Source organism: Pyrgilauda ruficollis, unplaced genomic scaffold (genome assembly GCF_017590135.1).
Source record: "Pyrgilauda ruficollis isolate IOZ18807 unplaced genomic scaffold, ASM1759013v1 scaffold41, whole genome shotgun sequence".
NCBI classification, from domain to species: domain Eukaryota; kingdom Metazoa; phylum Chordata; class Aves; order Passeriformes; family Passeridae; genus Pyrgilauda; species Pyrgilauda ruficollis.
Window position 1 is genome coordinate 3694316 of NW_024525601.1, and position 14582 is coordinate 3708897.

At 42.8% G+C, this 14582-nt stretch overlaps 1 long non-coding RNA gene across 1 annotated transcript in view; it reads left to right on the forward strand.

The window, feature by feature from the left end:
• The window catches only part of LOC121359071, a 58210-nt gene extending 45955 nt beyond the window's left edge, over nt 1-12255 (forward strand). The window contains exon 3 of the long non-coding RNA XR_005955988.1: nt 11800-12255. This is a non-coding gene — a long non-coding RNA (uncharacterized LOC121359071). The remainder of the gene's footprint in view (nt 1-11799) is intronic.
• The last annotated feature ends 2327 nt before the right edge of the window (nt 12256-14582 follow it).

A 14582-nucleotide genomic window follows, 5' to 3' on the forward strand; every position in this document is an offset into this window, starting at 1 on the left:
GTTTTGTTGCTGCTGTTGGTTTTGGTTTTGTTTTTAAACTACCATGAACATGGAAGCTCCAGGGGGTGCTTTCTTAGGAGTTTACCAAATAAAACATTGCTGAAACAGAATGCCAAAAGCTATTATGTGTATCTGATCCATATAAAGTGAGATCAACAATAAACATACTGTTACATCAGAGAAAGAACAAAATTATATTTAAGATGGGTACTATAACCACGTTCATACTTCAATCAAACATAAAAAAAAGATTGTAATTCTTTGTGAGAGTTGGGAGAAGGAACTTCACCTTCATCGCTTGTAAGCCATGTGGCCTCAGGCCAGTCAGAGTTTTTATGGTAAACATATTATGAGAAGGAGGAAGAATGTGTGTCCTGGTGGAGTTGTGGGAGTTCATCATGGGAATTTGAAAATACAGTACAGGAAAGAACAAACAGGATTTGTGACGCCCTGGAACTCACGAGTTCTGCTACAGAAAACAGCAGAAATACAAGCATTTGCTTCTTTAGATAATGTTTCCAAGAAGCCATCATTTTTAGTGAGCCTTTTGTTATTTTCCTGGGAACTTCCTCAATGATATTGTGAACCAGGGAGAAACATTCAGCAAACAGATTGCAGAATGCCTCTCTCGGTGACAAAAAACCTCCTTTGTTTAAGAAAGCACTTTTCCTTTGCTTCTGAGGCCCTTTTTGGTCTTGGAGGAGAAACACATCCCATGAACAGTGCCTGAAGTAATGGAATTTACCAAGTCCAGCATCACAACAGCAAAAATTGCCAAGCTCAAGGTACAATATATCCATACCAGGTGTTTGTTCTGAGAAGGAAACTTGGCTGAGAGACTGGTTACAAGTACTGTAAATAAAAATATAGAAGCATCGCTGCACTGAGCTCATGCAGAGGGATTTGTGAGATCTTAGTCCTTGTTTCTCATGCTTGAGGCAGGAGCTAGTAGGGAAGGAACAGTGTTTCTTGTTCCCAGCCATGGCTCTTTTCCATGCTCTATCTATAATGTGTCTTAAAACTTTCAAGAAGCCATCCCCAGGGTCCAGCGAGGGCTTTCAGAGAGTACCAGCCCTCTCTGCTCACACATTGCACAGGTCATGCCCTGTAGTTTGACATCTAACAGACAAATTGTCTTTCATTTCCACCAGAGCCAATGTTTTGGAGTCAGTGTCTTTGGAATCAGTATTTATAGATGACCAGTGCCTCAGAAGGGGAAGTCTGGGCATTCTGGGGTTTTCTGCAGAGCTGTAAGGTGTCTCCACCAGCTGTTGCAAGAGTGGTTGGAGTACTTGCTTGTTGACATGAATACCTCTTACCTGGCAGCCCAAATCCCCATGTCCTCTTCTGTCCAGCTCTTGTCATCTTTGTTCATGCCCTGGGATGCTGATTCCTCATTTCTGCCTGGACATACTGCGGCACTCAGGTGGCTGCTTCAGGAAGGCGCTGAGTTTCTTTCTCATTCATCTCTCCCTACACACCAGGCTTCCTGTGAAAATCCAAACTTCATTTAACAGGACCTGGAAAACAGGTTACAAATGGAATTGGTGTTAGACGTAATCCAAGCCTACTCACAGCAGAAATTCTTCCTGGCTTCTTTGATGTGTCTCACCCAGGGGCCCTAAGGCATCTTTTAGCTTTGTACAGTCCAAGTGTCAAGGTCATTACAGTTGTTTTCTTCTGTTTCTACACAGGCCAGCTGGAGCTACTAAAACATTCCTATTATTTTACTAGATAACTGTTGGACATATATTCTGTACAGATTTAATTCTCCATTGGTTTTGCCAGCTTTCTACAGACCACACAAGTTGTTATTAACTAGAGAATGAGTTGTGTTACTTTTCTGTGTTACAAGTTTATTAATGATGATTGGGATGAGGTCCCTTCTGGGAAGATACTTACCTTTTTCACAATAGTTGACACAGCACAAATTGTTTTAGGATTGAAAGAGATAAGTTGAAACTGCTGAGGGACTGGAGTATGACTGTAAGTACACAAAGCAGAGAAATCCACATGTAAACAAACATTCAGGCTGTCAAGCCTCTCTTTCTAAAAATTTGGAACAAACTCATTTTGCATCTTGTATATGACTCAAATGTTTACAGAGCTCATGTTGTATACTAAGGATTTGAAGCAAAGCCTACAGAAAACAGCTACACATTACACAATTCATTTTAAAGATGCGTCTGGCACCTACTTTTATGAGAACATATGGTGAATATTTAGAGAACAAATCTATGCAATTCAATTTCACCTCCAATATGCATATTTTCAGTGTGTGGCTTAAAGCCAAACAGCATAATACCCCTTGTGGGATTCCCTACACCACTACCAATTGATTCAACACAACAAATTTAATGGGGGGGGGGGGTGCCAGTCATTTGTGAATTCTGTAATTTGAATGCTTTCCCAGACATTAACCCACATGGGTCTAAGCACTCTCCTCTTTCTGGTACACAGGGGAAAGCTCCTATGGTAGCTAGATGCATTATTTTTGATTTGATGGTAATTTATGAGTTTTTGATATTCTCAGCTCATGGAGCCTCTGTGGCATCTTAATATTTAAAAATACCCCTTGTTTTATAGCGGGAAACTGATAATGTACTGACTCTTAGCTAGTATGAACAAAAATTGAAGCATTTTTTGTTTTAACAGTATTTTCCCTGGTAATTTTGTGCCATTTTCTTGAATATGAAACAGTGTGGTTACACTGTTGTAACAGGATCAGGATGAGTGAGTGCCCATGAAAACTCTAACTTGGAAAAGCTGGTTGGTTGCAAAGCCAGGATTGCTATTTACCCCTGTTTAAGAGGTTTAGAACCAATACTGCCCTTCAAAGCATTTTCTCAATTTTCCTTGATGGCAAGAATAGTTTGAACTATTTTGTTTTCCAGTGGAAGTTAAAATTTGTTACCCTACTTAGTATAAAATGTTGGAGATCGTGTCCAAGACAAAAAACCTTCCATCCCCAAGGCAGCAAATATTTATTGTTCTAATGGCCCAACTGTAGAAAAACTGTTGCTGTCACAATGTATTATCATGTATCCTTACCATTATCTTCATTTTTATTGCTATCTGTAGTATAACATGACTCACACACTGCAAGGCTGTTGCACATTGAACACTGTAGGAGACAGGAACAAGAAGCCTTAAAAATCAGAAAAGTTGATTCTGGCTCTGAAATACATCTCAGCAAAATCCGAGATTTTAAGTTTGATGAAAATCAGGCGAAGAATTGCACCTAGGAGTACATTTTGAAATGGAGTGGAAGAGATCCCAGGGCAATCTCTGCTTTCTATCTGTAAGGGGCGTCCTGCAGACATGCTGGCAGTGCTCTGGTCTCTGTGCCTTCATTTTCCTGTTCAGAGGGAGCACAAAAACGGCATTGAGTCAAAGTATCTGGGTTGGACTTTCTGCCTGAATCACTTTGGTGACTCTCAGTGCAAGTAGCAGAGTAATTTCTGCACAGAGTTTCATCCATAGGCTATTTTACATAGATGTAAATGTCTTCAGAAGTTGCCAGGAGGATCAAGACTTGCAATATATTTTCTGGCCAAAGTTTTAAAATCAGTAAAAATGTCTGGCAAGAGCCGGGTCTTGGTCTATGTCTGAAACATTTGTGCTATGGTAAAGAATGGAATAGAGCAACAACTGAAACTTTGCCTGGAAATAAGAAACTGCTTAGAATGAGTCCTTGATCTCCTGTCAGAATGTGAGGGATGAACACACCTGTGGATGGACAGAGGGTGGTCCTTGGGAGGAAGAACAGGTGCCCACGAAGATATCTGCTAAGTTCTTAGCTTCCTCAGCTGCCTGCACAGCCTGAGAAGGCAGAATTACTCCTCCATCACTGTAATCCTTGTGCTGTTCATCTTTATCAAGTAGTGCCAGTTAAGTTACAGGCTTCAGATACACCCACACATAGGATGGTTCAGTTTGTTTTTTAACTGGACACTTAGCACAGCTTACACAGTCTTTCTTCTTTTCAAATGTAATGTAAAATGGAGTATGACACTTTTGATGAGTAGTTTGGATGCCAGTCTCAAAGGCACCATGAAATGCCACCTTCAGGCCCGAGCAGCTTTGTGTCCTGCCCTTGCACTGCTGCTCAGCAGGAGCAGGGAGTGGGTTCTGTTTCTGGGCTCTGGCACAGGGATTGATTTGCTGTAAGAGCCACAGAGCTGTAAATGCTGCCAGCTGGGGGCCCATTGGGAGCCAATTTCTTTATACTCTGCATGCTGCCAGGGCCTGATCCCATATCCTCTTCCTTGCTAAATCCCTTGTGTGCTTTGTGTACATGGGGAATGGAGAATTGGGGCCCAAGACCACAGAAGAAAGGGAAGCTGGGTTCTGTAAAGAAATTACAGAATTACCAATACTTCTAGTGCCCAAGCAGAATATCTGGCCAGAGTTACTGAATCACACAAGGAGATGAAGATGCAATCTACAGTATTCCATGTCTGCCTTGGTTTCTATCTATAATTTGAATGCTTAAGACTTCAATAAAGAATTATGAAGAAAAATGAGGGTGACATTTGAGAGGAGTGGAGAAAATTCTACTATTAATAAACAGAGGAAAATTATGTACAATGACGAACAATGTTCTAAACCCAAGATCTTTCTGCCCTCCTCAAATTTTAAGGCAGAAAATAGGCTTCTCTTCTTGATACTAAAGGAGAATAAGGCTGGAATGTCATAGCCAAACTGCTAGGCCATAAAAATACCAGGATTATTTAGAACACTTTGTCTTTTAAAATTGTGTCCTGATCTTTTTGAGAATGTGTGAAGGAATCATTTGATGCTTTGATACTGCTAACAGCAAGCCTTACTCATTTCTGAGAACAACTCTGGATTTCCAAGAACAGTTTTGCCACATTTCCCTCTAGAGGAATCTAGTGCCCAGAGAATCGATGCTGGAGTGGTTTCACTCCGTTTCACTGGAGTGTTCAGCAGACAACAGGCACCACACGAATCCTCCTTTTACATGCCAGGCCCTGAGGTGCTGAGTGAGGACAGAGCTGGGAAGGAGGGCTCTGCAGGTACTGAGGGCTCTTTTGGAAGCGCAGGAAAAGCCTGTCCCAGTTGCTTTGCTATGCCGGTTCCCATCACAAAAGAGTACAAGCAAAGCTTCTAGGCACAGACAAGCAGGCACAGATGAAAACCTGGTGCTACCCACAGAGCTGAAAGGGACATTAAACAAAGCTGAGCTTTTGTTTTGTTCCTTCTTTTTGCTTTTAACTCAGGTCCCACTCTCAGTGCAGGAAGCATAAAGAAATGGTTCAAGGTGATACGAGATTTCATTTTCCCAACCTGCAGCACTGTACTTGCTGTACAAAGAGCTCCACACAATGTCCCGCTCCTTGCCAAATTGGCCTTTAGATGTGAGTGGTGGCAGGAGGCCAGCCTTTGAGACTGATGTCACTGCCAGTCTGTGACATGCCTGCAAGCAACATATTTTGTAAGGATCCATGATCCTCACTCACCACTGAGACCAGTCCTCATTTGTGTTTAAATTCCTCTACATGGCAGAGTGCCACCTGCAACTTCCAGGAAATCCTCAAAAATGTCAGGTGAACTGAGAAGTATTTTCCATGATTGTAGGTAAGGTATGTGCATATTTCACACTCTGGGTGCGAGGAAAACAGTTAAAATATGGTATTTATGACGCTGCTAGTTTATGCTGTCCTTTTTGGCAAAAAATGGGAAAGATAAATGGAGGTGGATCTGTGGATACACCCACTCGAGCTGCCCCGCTTATCCGGCTTCACTCTCCCTCGTGTGCCAACCATGCAGCACAGCAGCCTGGTGGGAGGCAGATTCTGTCCTCTGCCTCTGGGGAGCTTGCGAGAGACAGCAGTGAAAGCCCATGGCCAGGATCCTTGCAGCCAGAGCTACTCTGTTCGTGGAGAAAGCCCAGCAGCGCCCAGAGTTGGTCTCTGGACAGTTTTGCCTTGAACAGGATGGTGCAGCCCAGAGGAATCCAGTCCAGGTCTACAGCAGCTGGAGGTCATGTCTGTGGCTGTAATACTCTGTCTGCTCTCACTGGTGAAGCTTTAGGCAGTATGAGATGAGACTCAATAACTTCCTTAAAGAACTTACCAACTAAGTTATTTGGCAATGCTAAGACACCAGCTCCATAACACCAGAGGATGCTCTCCTCCTGCTCTCCTCCTGCAGGTTCACCTTTTCTAGCCTGATGGCCCCTTCTTGCTTCTTGGAAAAACTCACAGACTCACAGGATTTGGAAACTTTTATTAAACCTTGCCATTGATCCACTGGAAAGGCAGCCTGGTGTACTCAGTGCAGCCTAGTAAGGAACAGGAACTGGGTGTTTTCCAAACCCGAGTGCACCTCCGTAAATAAATTATTTAACATCTAAATACCTCCGTTTTTCAGCTGGAAAAACAACAACCATCATAAGAGAGCAAACAAACTTCCATACGTTCCCAAGAAGCAAATGGCTGTGTAAGCACTGCCTGAGCTCATATAAAATCTGAGCCGAGAAGCCAGCATCAAAATTCAGACAGGTACATGCAAAGCAGGCTGACAGTCAGACACAGTCCTGCTGAGTTCTTCACCTTGGCCCCTGGAATTTGGATGAGCAGCTGTAGTTTCTTACATCTGCTGTCACTTATTTTCTCTGTGGTGCTGCCTGACCCCTCCTGCTCAGGCTTGCTGAACTCTCTGGATTATCACCATTTCCACTGCTGGATTTTCCATCCAAGTTAAAAAAATACAAATTTATCTGCACAGAGAGCATGCCCATCTAGAAAAATGGGCAAGAGCATTCCTGTCTTCAGTCATGGGACACAGCCAGCTAAAGGGCACACAGCCTGCATTATGACAATAACTAGAAGCTGATAATTTCTTGCATAGCATGGCTACTGCATTAATGTATTTCCTGAATGGCTATGGATATTTCCTATTCAAAGAGGCCAGGTTCCAAAAAGCTCCCTGTAAATATATTTCTCCTGCTGCCAAAAACAGAGAGACAAAGAAATTCCTGTCTCCTGCCTCTACTTGCTTAAATTTAATTAGTACCAAAATTTCTTCCTGTACTAAGGAAATGGCTTCTTCTTCTCCAGGTCACTCCAGCACAGCAGACACTACTATAAAAACAAATTCCCAGTAAAATGCTGTAATATAGAGAGAACTCCTTAAGACTGGTAACTGGTATATGATAATTGGTCAAGCTCTTTGGATCCATATTACCAGGTACTGTATGTACCAGCTATGGCTAAAACTCATGTAAGACTCCAGATTTCCTGTAACCACTCAGTCACACTGGTTGTTTATGCTGCTAAAGACAGTGAACACCTTCCTGACACAGCTGTGGTGTATCCAGAGAAGGATGAGATGTGTCTGGGCAGCCCCTTCTGGGGGTCCTCCTAAGCCTCAGCCTCCCCATTTCAGAGTGAACCCTAGCACTCCCTGCCCAAGGTATGAGCCACGTTTGTTTTCATCTTCCCCTCTCTGCCAAGCTCACATGGACGTGTGTGTGCTTGTGTAATTGCGTATTTTTCGGTGTGCATGCATAAGAAAAGCAGTCTCCAGTGCACATGGGTCTTTCCGGAGGGAGATGATGAGCAAATGCATTATGAGACAGATGTTAGTTATGCTGCTTATTAAACCACGGCATGGTGGTGTTCAAAAACTGAAGCGGTAAGAGTGGCAGGACTGAGTAGAAGAGGGAAAATTATTTTCAGGTGTCTGTTTCTAATAACAAGGTTTTCAGAGGGGGTGAGCACACAGAACCTCTTTGATTTCATTAGGAATATAATGTTCCATTCCCATTGCTCATTTGGAAAACTCTGGGATAACTGAGGGTAGCTCTACCTCAAGTGATACCTTCCCATGCAATGCAGTTGTTCCAATCAGGTGCCCCTTGAACTCTTCAAAACCTCCCAGTGAACACTAGTGCCTTCTTAATATTATTTTTATCTTGCCACTAAAACTAGTTGCCAGAAAATCAGTCAATAATATAAACTCCAGTTAACTTGGTTTAATATGAGATTTATGCCCATTCCCTCTGCTTTCTAATCCATAAATCATTGGGACATTTAACTGCTGTTATTTATGGCTTTTGAATATACAGCTGAGGGCATTGGTGTTCCAGGGAAGGTTTTGCAACCTGTGATAGCAATGCCTGCCTGTTCTAAAGAGCCATCGTGCCATAGCCCTACAGAATTTGTCAGATGTTTTACATTTTTACAATCTGATGGCATGCTATAAACCGTGTCTTTGGTGGGGGAGGGTTTGCGTGCTGTTTGATGTATGTGCCAGCTCGTGGCCTGCTGCTCCCTAAAGCAAAGGCTTGTTTGCATAAAACATGCATCAAAAGGAGGTTTTCTTACGTGGTAGCACGCTCAGATGCCTGCTGGAGAAAGGGAACTCACCATGATGGTGGTTGAAAACCTATGTATGTATCTTTTGATTGTGTCTGTATGCTCCATCTGATCAAACTGATACAGAAAAGAACCCAAAATTTATCAAAGTAAATGATTTAGAAAGAAAAGAGAAAACAACAACCCCAGCCATGGCTTATGTTCTATTCCCCAGACATTTCTTCAGTGACCATCTTAACTAGTCCCTCATTAGCACAGAAAAAATTGCTAGACTTTAATCACAAAGACTTCCTAAGTAGATTAAAGGCCAATTTTCACTGTCCATTTAACTTATCTTTAAAGCTCTGTATTGTATTTCTCTTCTTAATCTGAGCTGAGTTTTTGCACACAAATGCTGCTTAAAAACAGCAGAGCAAATACTGTGTGGTGACTATTTCCAAAGACCAGGTTTGCAGCAGTCTGTGGTTAAAAGTTGTGTGATGCTGATATGGGATAAAAGACAATACTAAGAGGGCTGGGAAAGTCTATTTTGTCTAAAGACCCTTTCCTCCACCCTTTTGTGGAAAAGGCCACTTCATAGACCTTGCAAAGTGTCTGTTATTAGGGGTCTGGTGTTATTCCTGAATATACACATATGCATTGCTAGATATAAAATGATAAGAGGCTTTCTGTTTTACAGATAGACAGACATAAATCGATACTTTTTTCCCATCTTTCTTTAGGAGGCTGTTTTCAAGACATATATTTAATTGTGCTATCTTCTGTGACTACATCAGCTGTTGGTCTTTAGCTGATGTACTTTTAGAAAGATTTAATGCCCAATGTGCTGCCTGATGTGTTTTACTTTTGCGTAGTAGCTGCGGAGGTGCTGCCTCTAGGCAGCTGCAAATGAACCTTCTGCATGTGATACATTATTTTCTGTTTAAATGATTGTTTCTAGGCTGTGATTACTGTGTCTGCACTGCAATATGCACCAAGCCTAATCAGTTCATCAGCATTGTCTGCTACCCTGACAAGAGACTAAAACCATTGCAGGCCTGACCTAATAGATGCCAAGGTTTAAACATGTCCTACTGCTTCTTCAGATTGACTGTTTCTGCTGCAAGATTGATGGAGGCTTCATAGAAAATGTGTGTGGATTTTTAAACTAGGTTTTACTGAGTGACCTGACTCCCACGGAAAGAAGCATTTCCACATATCCAAAGCTTTCTAGTATGTAGGTCACAATCAATTTAGTTAACTTGCTAAGTGGCTCAAATGATAATTTAATTTCGGTGTAGGGTGGTGTGTTTTCTTTTTTCCATTCAGGTCAGAAGTGGCCTCAGGTAACAGTGGTCTAGTTCCTCACTCCATTCTCCATCCTGGCTCCACTGGTGTTTGAGTTGCCTCTGCCTAACCTGAAGAACCAGCACCAGAAGAATATTCTGTGCTTGTGCTGGGATGATTTCAGGGTAGCTAAGTCCTCTTGGAGAAACCAGAAACCCTGGTAGTGGGACTAGCTAAATAAACCAGTTCTGGTTCTGGGAGCTGGCAGGGGCTAAGTGGTGCTTGTGAGGGGGTCCATAGCAAGTGGAGGTTCTCTCAGTACTTCATGGAAGATTGATGTTGGTCAGAGGGGCTGCTGGTCACCTTAACCAGGCCTGCTCACCAAGAGTTCAGGCAGACTCTTCTAAGTGGGGAAATTCTAAGAGCTAAATTATTTAGCTCTGTGCTAGGAAGATGCACTAATTATTTGCTGAATAAAAATAACCCACATACCTGAGGAGGTGTTATCCCATAGTGCTGCACTTTCTGAATAATTTTACTTCTGTTCTTGATGTGAAAAATGTTGCATAATTCAGGGAATAGTGTCCCACCATATCTCCTCCACTGAGTGTCACTGTGTTCTTCAGGACTCATGGCTTGGCAAGTCAGTCTGTCCTGCTGAAGACTCCGGGGCTTTTTGAGAAAAGCACAGCACAGTGCAGCTCATCAGATGGAGTTTCCCTGTCACTCAAATGTGGACTGCTGCTGAGAGATGCTGTCAGTGTTATAGACAGGCAACATTTGCCCCTTTGTGTGTCCTCCCATGAAAGTGACACCACTCAAGGTTTGCTGAAGCCAAGGCACAGGTCCGGGGCTGCTCTCCAGAAAATCAGAATGAGACTCATTGTTTACCAAACACAGTTCAGGGTGTTGGTTTCCAGGGCTCTGTCTTTCTCAACTTCTTATTGCTGTTTTCCTTCCAACTATTTAATGGTCCGATTGCTCAAAAAAAAAAAAAAAAATCTTTTGTTCGAGTATACATCAGAACCTACTTGTAATACATCTAAGATGCCTGTGCAACATATTTAACTTACATTTTTATGTGTACATTATGAAACAGAGGTGTTCTTTGTCAGAAGCACCACAGACTAAGAGGAACACAGATAATTTGTGAAGCCAGGGCTTTGTTTTTTGTTTGAAATGTGATTTCCATGACAAACCACAGCGACATTGTAGTAAGAAAACTCCCTCTCAAAAGTCTTTGGTTTTGTCATGGAAATTGCTGTGACAAAATCATGGTCTTTATTGTTCTTCCTCTCATTCATATATGCAAAGTGGATTTTTTTTCAGTCCTGACAATGCAGAGTGCAGAAAATGCAATGAGGAACAACACAATCCATGTCTTCTCCCAGAAAACATCAGGAATTGAGGCTGTATTTTAAAGAAAAACACACTGAAGCTGCAATCAAAGATTTGTGATAAAAGTTCTCCCAATGTCTTAAGTTGTTTAATTCTCTTCCCTGAGCAGAAAATCGATGAGATTTATGTTCTAAATTGCTAAGCACTTAATATTGCAATTCTTAATAGCTAAAATGTAGGGACTGCTCATCTCATATTTTAAAGGGGTAATTTTTTCAACCCCAGAATGATGCCCTATTCCATTATGGCAGGGCTTCATATTTTTGAACCAGGTGGGTTCCAACCAGCTCAGTGAGAAAGAGGTATCTGCTGCGCAAAGCCTGTGGGATGAGCCTATCCATTTGCACTCAGCTCTCTCCTCTGCAGGCTAATCCAGACAGATCACAGTGGGAGACAGGAGCAGGAGGAGGATTAGGAGAGTACCTGAGTCCATGGCATTTTTGTGTGTAAACGTATTCTAAAGTCTTACTGTAGAAATTATAAAATATAATTAAGGTATACAAAAAACCCCAAACCCCAAACAAACCACCTAGAGTTTTAAAAGGACAAACCAAAATTTGCTATCTGCTGTTGCTGAGATTTAATAAGATTCACATTTCATGGCCTAACAGCACTCTTCCCTTTCAGTGCAGTATCTGCTTACATTGCTCAGCCAGGCTTGTTCCCATCTAGAGAATCACATAAAACTCAATATCCAAACCACCTTCTTTCTTCTCCTCATTGAGATATCCATCTACTTGCAGCTGCCAAGTACACTGATTTTTCTTTTTCTATGACCTTCTCTCCTCAGATCTCAGACTACCACCCTGGGCTCCCTGGCCCTGTCCCCAGAAGGGGAACATTCTGCCACCCACCTCTTGACCTCCTGCAGCTCTAACCTGCAAGTGATGGCTGTCAAATCAGGGACTTGGCTGCCAAACCAGGAACTTCTGAGGAGCTACTTTGGGCCTGTGCAGCCCCAGCCCCATCTTTGCCTCCAAACACTGCTCAATATGGAGCATCACCTTTCTTCAGGCCATCTTCAGGATGAGAGTCTGCACTGCCTTTGCTGAGCAGCCCACTGATCCCTCCCTCAATGGTGAAATCCTGCCCAAATCACCAAGTGCTCTCAGGATTTCTCATGTGTTTTTTCAGAGGATGACAACACTGGCCTCCAGAAAGTGTTGGCATGCCAAAAAAAGAAGATTGAATAATGACAACAGTCCTAAATCTGCTCTGATAGGGAATAAAAAGTGATTTTCAGCAACAGGTGCTAGTCTTTTATTCTAGAGACATCTATAGCAAAGCAGTAACATCTCTCACCCAAACCTGATGGCACAATGCCTCATATTCCCACAAGATGAATAAGGGGATGATAACAGGGAAGGGAAGCAGACTTTGCTCAAAGCTATTAAGCCTCTCTGTGAAGCAGGCTGGGCTGTGTGGAGACTGAACACATTAGCTGTCATTTTGTATGAAAATTATATGTACTCAGCAGCTTAATAATACGCCAGCAGGTTACAATGATTTACATATAACAAAGTAAAAACTGGGGAACAGGGAGTGAGCAAGAAATGGGATACCTCCAAAGAGACCATGGAGGAGCTTGGTGGTTCAGATACTCAGGAAAGGAAGGGATGAGGGGAAAATGTATACTATGGGGTAATGTATGGTCATGGAGATTCCCTCTGTGCAAAGGAGGATGTGAAGGGAAAAGGGTAATGGGGAAGGATGGTCCAAGATTCGTCATTTTCCAGGCACTGAGGCACAACACAGGTGAGGTGTTGCCAGGTTGTCCTATTTTGGGTATTTCCTTGTGAACTTGGGTTGGTGAGTTAAGAGGCTGTACACCATTGCCACTGGTATTTATCCACTGCTATTGTCTCCCTGGTGTGCAAAGCAGAGGGCAGCGTGCCGTGAGCAGGTGACTGTGAAGAGGCAGGAAGTAAAGTGGGAGAAAGGGGGGACTTCTCCTCCTCATGGTACCCACACAGACACAGCAGTGTTGTGACATGAGGGATCCCCATCACCCCGGGGTGCCGCAGCCACCTCGAAAGCTGTCTGGACTGGGAGGCATGCCACAGGTCACAGTCCTGCTCCTGATCCACTCTGTATTGCAGCAGCAGGCGATATCCCAAGGCCACTGTCTCTGGCACCACAACCCCCTGGGTGAAATCCAGCTATTTCAGCCCTACCAAAAAAAGCTGCGACACATGTATTCACATCCCCTTACACTAACTCGTGTGCTAATCTGTAAGGCTTTTCCTGCCCTGATTATTCATGAGGCAATAATTCAGATACCCCATAGACACTGAGCTGCAGACTTTCTAAAAAGGCTTTTTATTTTCTCTCAGAAGATTGTAAAAGGGCTTCAGATGGACTACAGACTTGTCATTTGTTTTATGATTTATGTAAGCAATTATGGAGCATGATGGAATAATGTGAAGGTGGGTAGGAATGTCCCAAACCCACCAGCAGCTATACTGGAAGAGAAAAGCCCTGTTTCCAAAGAGTCAGTAGAAACATGGGATATTTGTTGATGCCACTGTATTCACTAATTAGACTAGAAAGAAGATTATGTTTAATTAATGTCATTCTTTATAAGATTGCTCACAGAATCTCCATTTGTGCTTAACCTTCTCCTTCTTGCTATTGCTTGCTCTCTCACTTTTGTTTCAGTGATTCCTGCTGTTTCAGAAGCACTTTACCTGTCAAGCCACAGACAGCTGCTTATCCTCATGGATCTTCAGGATGGCCAGCAGCTACTTCTGCAAACTGGGGCATCCTTGACTTGGAAGGCAAATACCATCCTTTGGCATCAAAGTAACAGATTAGTGCCCTGAATTTTCTAGTGCATAATTAACAAAAAAATTACAGCTGTCAGAAGAAACAGATTTTTACTTGTTGGTTGTCAACATTGCTCATTCATTTGCAACTTTCAATTGCTTCAAGAAGGACAAATAGCTTTCAAGAAAGCAGTAAACTTCCCCTTATCCCTGCAAAGCTACTTTGAAAACAAACAAGGATTTTTCAGTTGTGGCTTAGTCTTCTCCAATAATCGTTGTGACTCTTGCGGTTCACCTCCAAAACACTTTTTGCATGTACTCCTCCTTCCACTCCCAAACCAAAATTAGTGCAACAATTCAGCAATGTATTGCAAGAGGAAGATTTTCAAGCAAACAGGGTGGCCACCACAGACAATTTTGGGCATTCAGACTTGGGGATTACACTTAACTCATGAAAAAGGCTACAGTGAGGCTTTGAGACAGCTGGGAAGGCAGCTATCACTAACATGGCTATTGCTGCTCCTCACTGGCACTGGACACCCCTTGCTGTGACTGTGACTGTGTCACCAGAGAGCCATCAGAGAGCAGCACTGTTCAGTCACTGCCCATTTGGTAAGTGGCCGTTTTTGTAATGATGACCCACAGGTGGACATTTTGACCCCAGGTCAATAGCCACAGCCCTACCTGATATGGGAGTAATCAGAACTAAATTGGCTGCGATTTGGGAGACAGAGAGTTTGTTCTTATCCAACAGCTGAATTAAACTTCCTAGAAAGCTGGCTGTGACACAGCAGGACAGGATGTGAAG